This window comes from Physcomitrium patens, chromosome 21 (genome assembly GCF_059467195.1).
Source record: "Physcomitrium patens ecotype Gransden chromosome 21, ASM5946719v1, whole genome shotgun sequence".
NCBI classification, from domain to species: domain Eukaryota; kingdom Viridiplantae; phylum Streptophyta; class Bryopsida; order Funariales; family Funariaceae; genus Physcomitrium; species Physcomitrium patens.
The window spans coordinates 10,364,752-10,377,676 of record NC_143430.1 but is presented as its reverse complement, the minus strand read 5'-3'; the positions used below and the strand labels follow the sequence as shown (position 1 = coordinate 10,377,676).

Here is a 12,925-nt window from a genome sequence, read left to right as displayed (position 1 = left end):
CTAAAATAATTAAATTAGAAGAATATTTAATAGTAGTAAATATATACAACTATTATGACTATTACTTACTACTTCTATATGAAAGGTTTTATAAGTAACATCTCCAAAAGATAATAGATGACCATATATGACTTCTTTATTAACATATTTAATTTTCTTCATTAAGAATATGTTATGTCTTTTAAAAAACTCTTTAACTAAAAAATAAATTGAAATTCTTAAATTTAAGAAAGCTAAGGCTTTGTGATATTTAAGTTCTAAACTAACATCTATTGTAAAACAAAGAGAGGGTTTTGAGGAGATAATATAACCTTCATTAAGTGTTTTACAAGATTCTAGCATACAATTTCTATTATATTTGAACAAACTTATCTTTCAATATTCTATCTTTTTTAATAGCCATACTCTTCATTTTGTAGTTCTATCACTTCTTTGGACAATTTTGAATAGTATGCTTAGATTTTCTATAATATAAGTACAATCCTTCTTGTCAACAATGAGTCTTTTTTTGCTCAATAAGAGATTTGAAATATATTACATTGTTATGTAATAATACGGCCATTAGGTTATATATATATATATATATATATATATATATATATAGAAGAGCTTAAATAAAAATATCTTAAAAATATATCTTAAAAATATAGATAATAAATATAAAGATAATAAAGATTAATAAGTGTTAATATTATCTGTTTTTTAGATGAGACTTCTACTTACTTTGTAGAAGCATAAATGAACCAAATCAAAGTAAATAAGATAAATAGTTAATATAAGCATCTTTAAAAAAAATTAAAAAAATATTTTAATAAAAATTACTTCAAAATACAAAGAAATAATATCTAGACAGGACCAATTGTGAACCAAGGTAAAATTAGATCCCAAAGCACAAAATCGTACATATATAGTGACTCCAAAGTTCTTTGGTTGATTAGAGAGAAAAATTTGAAAAAAAAACTTGTGAGATGATTTTTGAGAGTTGATTTCATGTGATTTGAAGATATATTGAGGTTTTAAGAGCTTTTTAAATTGAGAGGTGTATTCAATAGATTTGAATTTTTAAAATAGTAAGAAGTTCAAAAATTTAATGATTTTATAAGTGTCATAGCATATTTACAAGTTAAGTTTTTTTTTACTTTATCATTATGCTTATTATAAATTTTTGTAAAAAAATTGATGTGAATTTAGCTATTAAATTGAAGATTATGAGAGATTTTGTAGATTATGGTCTTGAATAATTGAAATTTAGGATCAAAGAGGGTTTTTGTGATTTTGCAGCATCCGCCAATTTGATTGAAGTTAAAGAAGAAAGGCGGCTAATATCTAAGAGGTTTTAGAAGCTTTTCTTTCAATTGGTGAATTTGATTCTTCTTAAATTTTGTGTGACTATAAATTGCTTATATTTTAGATTTATTTAAGATTTTTTTGATGTTGTTTAGAATTTATTTAAGTTTTTGTTAGGATTTAGAATGTTATTAAAATTTAATTAAGGTTTGGAATTTGATTAAAATTTGATTAAATTTCAATTAAAATTTAGAATTTAATTGAGATTGATACAATTGTTAAGATTGATATAAATTTTCATAAGAATTTGGTCTAGAATTAAGGTTTAAAATTTTATTAGAATTTAATTAGGATTTTCATTTTTAATATTTCTTTAAGATTTTTTGATATTTTTTTAAGATTTTTTATTATATATATTCTTTCAAGATTAATTTTTAATTTTTTTTATATTTTTTTATAAATTCTTTGAGACTTCTTTTGAGATTTAATTAAAAATTGATTAGCATGGTTTTAATTTAATTGAAATTTGTTTAAGATTCTATTAAAGTTATTAAAAATTTTTTATTATAAGTTCTATTTTACCTACCGTAGTCAAGTGTCTAATCAAACTTCATAAAATATAATAGCATGAATTTGGACATCTACTTTTAAATGTATGTGTTGAAAAGACATTGGTGTTGCCATTAAATTGTAAAAATGTTAAAGTCTGTTTGTGCAACTTTCAAATCAAAATCTAAAAAGTCAATTATCACACTTCATAGCAAAGTCAATTGTTCAACTCAATATTTGAGGATCAGATGAATTGAACATGAATTTTTTTATCTTATATTATAATTTGTTAAGAAATAGGTTAGTAAGTGCAACATCATTCAACTTGATATCAGTCATAAGTTATTAAAATTATAAATCATATAATATTAAAAATTGATTGCCTTCTCACGAAATACAAATCTTGTTGGTTGCAACAAAAATTTGCTTTATATTCTCTATACATAGATCAAAATTCCACTAAGAATGCTTCCAAATCATCTAATATTAGATCACATCATTCTAAAAAAGATAAAAACCATGATAATCCAAAATTTGAAAGTAGTGTTTTAATAAACCTTACTTGTAATCTCAGAGTTGGATAGGTTTGAGCTTGAAATTCTATTGCTAGTTATATTTAATTGATGAATCCTACAAACTTTGATCTTATGCCATCAAACTTCTCAAGCAAGGCAACTTTTGATTCTCTAATATTAGAATTTTGTTCCACTATATGAAAAGTAGTATGATTTGATACAAATATTGAAGTAGATCCAATCATCTCTATATTTTTATTCATATCAATTTTTTTACTTATTATGGTAAAAAATTAAGTTGATATATTACAAGCATTACTTCTCTTAATTGTGGTATAAGTTAAACATTTCAATAATCTTTGCCATGATAACATTAGAAAATAAAATATATCTAATATTACTCAAGATGAATAGAAGAGACAACTTAAAAATAAAAAAATTGATAAGAATAATATTAATTTAGAAGAAAGTAATCCATAGTATTCATAAGATTACTTTTTTCATTAATTTTATATAGACCACTAGTAGTTTTTTTGTTTCTTATAGCTAAGATGTTTCTATCTTGCAAATTTTTCAGAATCAAATATTATTTTTTTGTAAGTACTACCTTTTATCCATCATCTACAAAGTATCCAATTAAAATTAGTTTTCTTTGAAATGCATAAATGTAAAGAATGTAATGAGATTTTATTGATCTTAAATTATTTGCTAAATTAGAAGATCTAATGGCATCTATCTCGTAGATATTTTTTTCTACTATTTTCATATTTTTATTAAAAAGATATTCATCTACCATTTACAATTTTGCCTCTCACTAATAAAATAATTTGATGCTCCTAAGCCCATGTATCCATTTTGATATTGATAGTCTATAAAGTTAACTTTAGATGATATGTTTGAAGGTTCTACAAAGTTATATTTTGCAATATAGTGTGCCAAAAAATTATGATAAGATCCTATCATGCAATCTTAAGCAAAGTAATCTAAGCAACCATAGTAGTAATAATATGTTGTTTTCATACTTTTAGATTGCCATATATTAGAATATGTAGATGAGTTTGAATAACTTCTACATCTTTGGTTTGTGGTTTTGGAATTTGATATGTTGTGTGTTGGTAGAAGTCTTTTGTAATATTGAAGAGATATTTGATAATACTGATATTATTATAGGTCCTTATAATCAAAGTTTTTTTTTTTATGAAACTAATTTCTTTTCTTTAAGCTAAATATAGATTATTGGAATTGAACTATTAAGACTTCTTAACCAAATTTTGGTCTTAAATGTATATTATATAAGTTTTTTCTAGTATTTTTTCCATAATTTCTTTAAATGATGGATTTGACATATGTGTTATATCTTAGATGACTATTTCATAGCTTTAAGAGAGTTTATTAAGTATAATATCATTTAGAAATTATTGATCAAAACCAATAGGTGAAAAAAGAGGTTGTTTAGATAGAGCTAAATATATTTGTAGATTAATTTTGAATAGTTAATAAATTAAAATATATTAGTATCTTAATTTTATAATTATTTTTTTTTACAAATAAATTATAATGCACATACTTTCTAAATACTTCTACTTTTTATTGCATTTGGTATATATAAAAATACTAAATAAGTTATCTATAAATATTATAAAGTAGAAACAACTAAAATAAATTATAAATTATATTGAATTATATATGTCCAATTTTATTAAATTTAAGAGTTCTTAAGTTCTTTATGATATTTCTTCAAAACAATTGTACTCATGTTATTTACCTTTAATATAAAATATATACAAATTTTTTTCTTAAATATCAAAATTCTCAATCTCTTATGTCATTGAGTGAAGTTATTTTATATTGTGTTAATTGAAGTGACTAAGTTTAAAATGCCACAATTTAGCTATACTAAAATTTATAATTGTAGTTATATAAATTATATTATGTTATGATAATATTATACTATCTAGTTTGAATAAGTAATAATAAAATATGTATGTTGCAATAATTTGCATTGATTTATTTAATAGTATAAATATTCTAAATTTTATGCAAATTTTTCTATTAGCTTTTTTTAATTTTTTGTAAAAAAGAATATTTTTTGTAAACCTAAATACATATAAGACTTCAACTATGACTTTTTTTATACTACTAGATAGTCAAATTTTAACATCACCATATCTTGAAATTTGATATAATATCATATCATCTCTAAAATATATAAATTTTTCATTATCATACTTTGTATAATTAATGAATCCATTAAGTTAATGATGCATATGCTATGTTGCTCCAAAATCTACATACTACATAGAATTAGAATTTCCTTATTTCATAAATGTAATTATATATAGTCTATAAGGTTGTATAGCTATATTTTATTTTTTAATATTTTTTAGCAAAAAAAATTATTCTACAATCTCAAATAATAGATCCAAATTTCTTATAATATAAGAATTTTTATTTTTTTTTTATTATTTAAATCAAAGACTAATTTTACTTTTGAAATTAGGATTTGAATTTGAAAACATTTAAAATTTCTTATTAAAATAGAGTTTATTTTCATTGTTGGGGATTTTTTTTACTTAATAGGCTGATTTTATTTTTGATATAAGACTACTTTCTTTCAACAAAGTCTCTTCTCGTACCAAATTTGTTATTAACAATTGTAAAGTTGTATCTTGTTTTCTTCTTTAGGATCAAATAAAAATACTATAACTATGAAAAAGGCTTCTTATTAAGGTCAATATTGCTTCATCATTTGGAACTTCTAATCATGTTTCTAATATTTGTTGGATTCTTATGTTAAAATTATGAATTTTTTAAAGTATACTTTTATTTTTTCTCATCTCAAGAATATGTAGCATTTCTTTAAGGTGCATTTTTATTAGTGTATCTTGTAATTTAAATACATTTTTTAATTCTTTCTTTGCTCAATGTAAAGTTTGGCATGATTAAACATGTGAAATGATTTTTAAGATAATTATTAATAATTGTTAAAATAAAGGCATTTCTATTTTTTCAAATGTTTTTACTTTTTGCTCTTTTGGCATGTAAAGTTAGAGTTCTAAGAGCTATTTTAACTATAGTTGGCACCATTAATAAGGATTCTTCACTATTTACTAGAAACTATGTTTTTTTATTTTAAAAATGAATGTTTATTTTATATTTTTATAGGTTAAAACAGAAACCATCAAACTTAGAGACATGTTTAATATCTATTTTGTAGTTTAATTTTTTATATGTTCTATTTTTTCAAAAAAGTAAATTTTGAATTCTTCTACAAAATCATTAGATATTATTTTTAATATTTTTTTATTTTATTTCAAGCATTGCTTGATTATTTGTCAAAGATTTGATAAACACAAGGCTTCGGTTCTTAATTTTAAAAAATTCATATGTATTTTCAATTCCATTTCTTTAACATATTAAATTTAGAAGTAATATTTTTTTTAAGTATTTCTAAACTTTTGAAAAGATATTGAAAAAAGGATTCATTGAAGACTATTTTTTATATTGTGGGATTCAATGATACGTCTATAATTTTATTAGAAGATCTCAGATTTACTGTGGGTTGTGGCTACTGAATGTGGAGCAGTCTTTTGTGTTTGAAACTGCAAGGGCGAGGCCGTTCACTGGTTCATTTCCCTCATTTATTTTGTAGCAATTCTTACAAATTCCTTAGCTTTTCATAGTTGATTTTAGCTATATTATGCTTCCATTTTTGTACTTCTGAGGTTACATTCAGGGTACAAGTCGGTGCTAAGCTTCAAATTACCATCAACATGCTCAGGTTCTCAACGTTGTTGAACCAGAAAACATGTTTCGAGATTGGAAGGAAAAATGGTAGATGTTGGGTTCAGGTGAGTTAGAATCACATCTCTGTTCTTCCAAAGTTAGACTTTTGGTGGGAGTACGTCTGTCTGTAGCTCTTGTTAGCATTCAACTGCTCTATAAAGACTAGGGTCGTATTTCTGTGTTGCGGTGAGGAGCATTTGGGCGACAGTCACTACTGCAGTCAGTCAGAGAATGTAAGCAAAAACCCCACAGCCACATCTTAATACAGCATTTTGATGTACAGTGTGCTGAATCTGAGCAGGGTAAAATTTTTGTGTTGTAAGTGCATTGGAGCAGTCGGTGAAGAGAGCCGCCCTCCATGTGTTGCACATTAACTTTAGGTACAAAACACTTACTATCATTTGAAAAAGTTTCTGCCTCGTCCATCCAAATCCCAGTTCAAAGGATAACAAGGATTCATTTATCGTCTTGTCTGATGTTTTCGAACTATCCCGTGTAGCGTTTACTGGGCACTCTCCTATTGCTGCAATCAAAAAAAATTGTTGAGGGGTTGATATCACAATATCTCCTAACGAAAAAATTCTGGTGAAACTCAAACCGTAATCAGGTTTTATAATGCTTACTATATTCAATTTCTTTTTTCTTAGTGTGGAACATCGTTTGTGCTTTATGTGAATGGAAACAGTAGTGCTTACGTAGAAATTCTTTAATGAAGGAATGTCAAACCTCTACGAAACGAAGGTTATTTTTATATTGTCCTATTGCCCATGTAACGGTTGATAATCTCTAAAAGTGCTATTTAGGAGTGGAAGATGATATGCAATTCTTTGTGCATGCTTTTATTATCTTAGTTAATTCGACTCTTGAGAATTTTTAGGTATACATTTTCATGTGTTGAATACAAGATTTTATTTTTATTTATAATAAGGTTTTAACAAATGATTGATTGTTATGAGTGATTTGATTTCTTATTCATTGTTTATTTTAATTTTAATTTTAATTTTCTTTTTGGATGTAATTTTATTTTTGTATCACAATCATAAAGTCTTATTATATACTGATGTGTATATGATTCTTTTTATTATAACATTTATGAATTATTTATTGAATTATATTTCTATTTGCAAATTTTAACAAAATAGATTTATTTTTATTTAATAAAATTAAGTATGAATATAAATAATTTGTTTTGTGATATTATTTTATAAACAAAAATTTATTGATATATCTATTTTACATAGGAAAACTAGTGGATAATGAATTATTAATTTTTAAAAAATTGTTATCTATCTTGGTATACATATTGATTGTTTTAAAATTAAATAAAGTTTAAATAATCAATCAATCTAAGGATAATTTAATAAAATATAAATCATTAAAAATAAAATAATGATATGTAAAGAATAACAAAATTACATAATTTGTACCCATAGTAGTAAAGCTACCAAGTATTTATGATATACAAATAACTTCTAAATGTGGTAAATAAATATAGATTCAAACAATAAAGTAGAGATCATTATTAAAAAAAAATACTTTACTTAATTGATATAATAGTATATAAATAATATGTGTACTATTGAAATTTTATTAAATATTGAAAAAATCAATACTTTTAGTATTGCTATACACATATTATTTAATGTGAGTTATTATAGCTTTATTAATTTTAGTTTCATATTTGATACAACTACAATAAGAAAAAAATAATATTCAATAAAACTAGCTTGAAACAAGATACTTTATGACCACAAAGTCTCTATAATCTCAGTTCTACAAAAAAATATTGAGCAAAAAATTCAATACTAATTTAGAAGTAATTATTCTATAAAAAAAAAACACATTAAAAAAAATGAAAATAAAATAGCCTACTTTATTTCCAAAAATCAAAGTATAATAAAATAAAAATAGTGTTGTCTAACTATTGAAAATTCAAATACTTGTGCATCAAAAATAACATCAAATTTATAAAAATAAAAAGTTCAAAATTACTAACTTTGAAAGACAATTGATATCATGATTGTAACCAAATATTATTTATATTAGACATGATACTTTATTATATGACACAAGAAAATTATTAGTAAAGAGAATATATGATTTTATTTCTTTAATTTTTATTTTTTGCAAGAGGTTTGTATGATATCACATATTTTCTATAATTCTGTATTAACTAAGAACTAAAATTCTTTAACCAAGACAATATGTTGTACTTTGGTTACTAAGACTCTAATGACAAATTTGAATCTAGATTTTATTTTTGCAAAAATAAATTGCATGAAAATTATATTTATTTATCCAACTTCACTAGTACTTTTTCTTCAAATTGAAGACATAGGTCCAAACTATCTTTAAAGCATCTTCTTACTTTACCATGTGTGGACGCAAACTCAATGGGGGTCATGATTTTGTAATAACACAATTGTAATAAAATAACACACAATCAAGTAGTTCATCCATTTATCCACCACATCCATCCAACCAATCCATTTATCCATCGTGTTCATCTATCCAAAATATTCATCCACCATATCCATCCAAACATCCTATCGTTCATCCACGACATCCATCCAAGTATCATATCATTCATCCAATCCATTCATCCAACGAAGGGTAGTTCAACGGTAGCAAGAACAGATTCTTAAGGATGGCTTTGCACCACATCGATCACCGACACCGAGCCCTCGCCCTCTATTCCTTCGCTGCTGATTCTACCCATAATGCAAACCATGAAGCAACAACAACGCTCCGGTTGCGTGACCACTGCACCCACAACTGCAATGAGAAGGAAAGGAGAAGAAAGGTAACAGTTTCGTTGGTATCACACCCTGACCTGTTGTTGCATGCCTCGATCCAACCCACTTGGCCTGTGGGCTTGCCGATTTCGAGGAGGTGTCTGTAACATGGTCGATCGAATGAATCCACTCCCGAAAGAGACCAGTTTACAGTGCAATCGTGCCGATGTATCAATCTATGGTGTGGTGTTTCGGATACCAGTTGTGTTTCTCCTGGTGAAGTGCTGCAGTATTCCCTTTAGATCAGTCATGGGACCATGAGCCTGAGTGCTCAGTTTGCAACGTCATAGATACACACACTTAGCCTGCGTAGATGTCGATGGTTCTGTCGCATGCAAGTTTCTTTGAGGAAATCTTACACTTGCAGGAATTCACTGTCACAGACAAGTCTTCGTATGAACTAACTGCATTTGGCATTCTTAGATTTGGGCTTGTTTTATATACAGAGAGTGCGTACATGTTCGAGAACGATTTGCATGTTCAACTTGGGTATCGTGATAGGCATGATGAAATAAAACTAAAATCTGATTAGTGTGGTTATGTTTTATGTCGATTACTGTATCTTTGGTTCAAATCTACTAACCCTTGGCATCCTCAAGATAGTGACTCATACAAATATGTATTGAGAAATATTTCAGTCGTAAATGTATGTATTGACAAACATACACAAAAATAACGTAAATGTAGAAATTCTAGATACGTGTATTAACATGACTTACTGGTATCATAATTGCTCATTTTTCTAATAACTAATGATAAACTTCACTAGTGTAAATCTCGTGTGTGAATAGTCAACATTGCTGGATGAAATTCTGTAAGAAGCTGAAGATAAAAATTTTAAAAAAAAAAAACAAAACAAAACAAACAGAAGCCAAAGATTGTTCAATCAATGTACAATTGTTATTGTGATGTGAATAGTGGTAAATGTATTGGACAGAAATAAATAATAGAGAAAAAAAAAAAAAAAAAAAAAAAAAAAAACATTGTGTTTATTATCATATAATGAATCGATTGGATATATTTGAATTATCTTATGAACTGTTGTTTTAAATTGGCATTTTTTTTCAAAACGGAGTAAATATTTTATATATTAAATAGACGTTTTTCATTACGTTTGCAATCACCTATTTTATATTCAACTATTATCAATCAACTGAGAAAGAAAAAACACTCATTAAACCCATGTACATATGCATGCATGCATACATACATACATACATACATACATACATACATACATACAAATACAATCTGATACTACGAGTAAAATCTTAAAACATATCAAAGTTCATTTAATAAACATTTCAATCTGAAGCGGTATGAAATATCAGAAGAGGTTGAACGAAACAGTGTTGATAGTTCGAGAATCACAATAACAGAAATGAGTTTTCTGCAAGTAAGACTCTCAATGCGCCTTCTAACAAAGTGAATTCATTGCAAAGTAATGACTCCAAACACACAAATACTTTCGTTTCTCTCTCTCTCAGACACTCATCAATCCACTGACCTCCACTAGTCGCACAGGAAGCTACAAACACACATGAAATGCAGAGGAGAAGCTTAATACGAGATGTGTTTGGCAATGTTGTCGCGGTAGATTACTAGCACGTGATGTTGTAGCACCAAGAGGAAGTGCAAGACAAACGTCCCGTTACAGGCAGTGACACATCTGGGCTCCATGCTCGAGGCCATACTACGGAGGAATGAGACTGAAACGCGAGGTTTGAGTTTGTTACGAACGCATGAGCATGAGTTTGTTGTGGTTGTGGTATGATGGTGTGCTGCCGAGTAGGCACAGCAAATGGGGAGCAGCGTGGGAGCTGTGACAGTGAGGCCCATCAGATTGGCTCACCCTCTACGCAGAGGAACAAATCCACGTGAACGACCAGTAGGAATCGGTGCACAAGGGTCTGTTGGTGTGCAGCTTGAGGGGGAGGGAAGGGGAGAGGGCGTTGGAACAGGCTTGAGTATCGTCCTTGGGGGAATGATTTTGTCCTCAGCTGATAAGCCTTGAATTCCTACACTGCAGCAGGTCCAATGTTGGTGGTCTTGTGTAAGGAAGAGAGAGAGAGGGAGGTTACAGTGAGGTGTTGTTGTTGTCGACGTCGTGTGGAGTTATTCCAGAGGCTGTTTATGACCAGAACTGCAAACGCATGTGCAAGTGCAAGTGAATTTGTCTGGGCATTGTACATAGTGGATTTTCACTAGCTTTCAGCTAGTGAGAACCGATCGATGATGAATGTGCGGTGAAGTAGAAAGAAAGTCAATGTTTCAACTGGTGAAAAAGAACTGCTAGATGACCGTCAAACATGCCCGTTTCTCTTTTGCAATATAAGCAACGAGTGATCAGCAAGTGAGACGCATTTTTTTATCTCTGTTTGTTTGTTTGTTTGTTTGTTTGTTGTCTCGCGGGCTTCATATGAGTATTCATACAGGCATTCCAGTACTTCGAAAGAGTTGCTGAATCTGATCTGCAGTAAATTGTGAGCGAGATACCCTTGTGACTCAATTGCGTATGCTACTAGTATAAAAAATAAAAACAAAAACAGTGATGGGTAGATAGATCCCTTGTGTGTTCATGCTCACCAGTTGGCAGCGTGTGTGGTTGATTAAACTTCAAGCAAACCCCTCTGATCATCATATTTTGCTTCTGAAATATCAGGACCTTATCATGAAGCTCCTCTCAAGCACGGCGACAATTGCAACTCCATGCAACTCATGTTGACTTTGTTCACGCAAGAACAAATCAATACTCTGAGCTTCAAATCACTTTGCAACCATTAGATAATCCATGTTTCCAGCTACTCGTCACAACTCAGATTTGTTCCTTGCCCTCGTTATTAAACTAACGACTTTATTTGCTTGCTTCTTACTTTCTTTCAACTACTTTGTTGTTTTCTTCTTTTTTCCTTTTTTCTTCAGTAACAATAATATTGTTATCCTGTATTCATGCATGGTAATAGATAACATGGTTGGGGTGGGGGGTTGGGGGCAGGGCCAGCAACTACAATTATAGAAGAAGCCTTGAGGCAAGGACAAGACAAGGGCATGAGACACACATGGGCCATCCTCCTCCATCAAGCTCAGGTACATCTCCTTCCTGCCTTTTACTATTATTATTATTTTATATATATGTATATATATATATATATATATATATGATTTGTAATTTTTCCCCTTCAACCTGGAGTACAGATTGGTGCCAAAAGGTACTTTTTATATCCCTGTTACTTGATTGCCATAGAGAATTTTGACACCCTGGCAGTGACAGAAGGAGGAGATGAAGGAGAAAAGGGAAGCGGGGGGTCTTAGACTTGGACTTGGACTGCCTGCACTTCGATGAGCAGTGCCAGTTCATCCTTTAGATCCCAAACATATAAACATAGTGCAAGATTGGAAGGAGGCTGTGAAATAGAAGGCTTTCACTTCCATTCCATGTAAATCCCATCTTTCCACTTAGTTTGTGTGTGTGTGTGTGTTTGTGTATGTTTTCAACTGATGGCTGATTAATCAACTGAGAGAGAGATTGATTGAGTAACTTGCCACACAGTACTACCAGAATGTTCCAGAACCCACCAGCTTTGACTTGACAACATACGGAATATTTTATATACAGATATATATATATATATATATATATATAAGGAGGTACTGTGTGTGTGAGAGAGATAGTGCCAGTGGCATACTCTTTTCAGTGAATGGAAAAAACGAATAAAATCCATGTCTTTTAGTCAAGGACACATGTCTACCCCACAAATTTCATATTCATATATAGATAGATAATAATAATAATAATAATAACTTAATATTATGGTGGGTCACTCCTGTCCCTTGGCAGCTTGTGCTTTTGTTAGTATTATTATTATTATTATTATTTTGTTGTTGTTGCTCTGGTTGAGTTGCCTCACCAGTTCCAGTTCCAGTTCAAGAATCTGGCACCCTTGGACTTTCTTCATACAAAGTGTATACGCCATGGAGTCTCCACTCAGTCAA

At 28.7% G+C, this 12,925-nt stretch overlaps 1 long non-coding RNA gene across 2 annotated transcripts; it reads left to right on the top strand.

Annotated features, from left to right (window-relative positions):
- The first annotated feature begins 10,137 nt into the window (after positions 1-10,137).
- Positions 10,138-12,484, top strand: LOC149986758 (uncharacterized). 2 transcript variants are annotated; one of them, XR_016499807.1, is made up of 3 exons: positions 10,138-11,285; positions 11,595-12,019; positions 12,204-12,484. It is a non-coding gene; the product is annotated as an uncharacterized LOC149986758 (long non-coding RNA). The 2 variants fall into 2 exon arrangements; XR_016499808.1 differs by having other exon boundaries at positions 10,186-11,415.
- Positions 12,485-12,925: the final 441 nt, after the last annotated feature.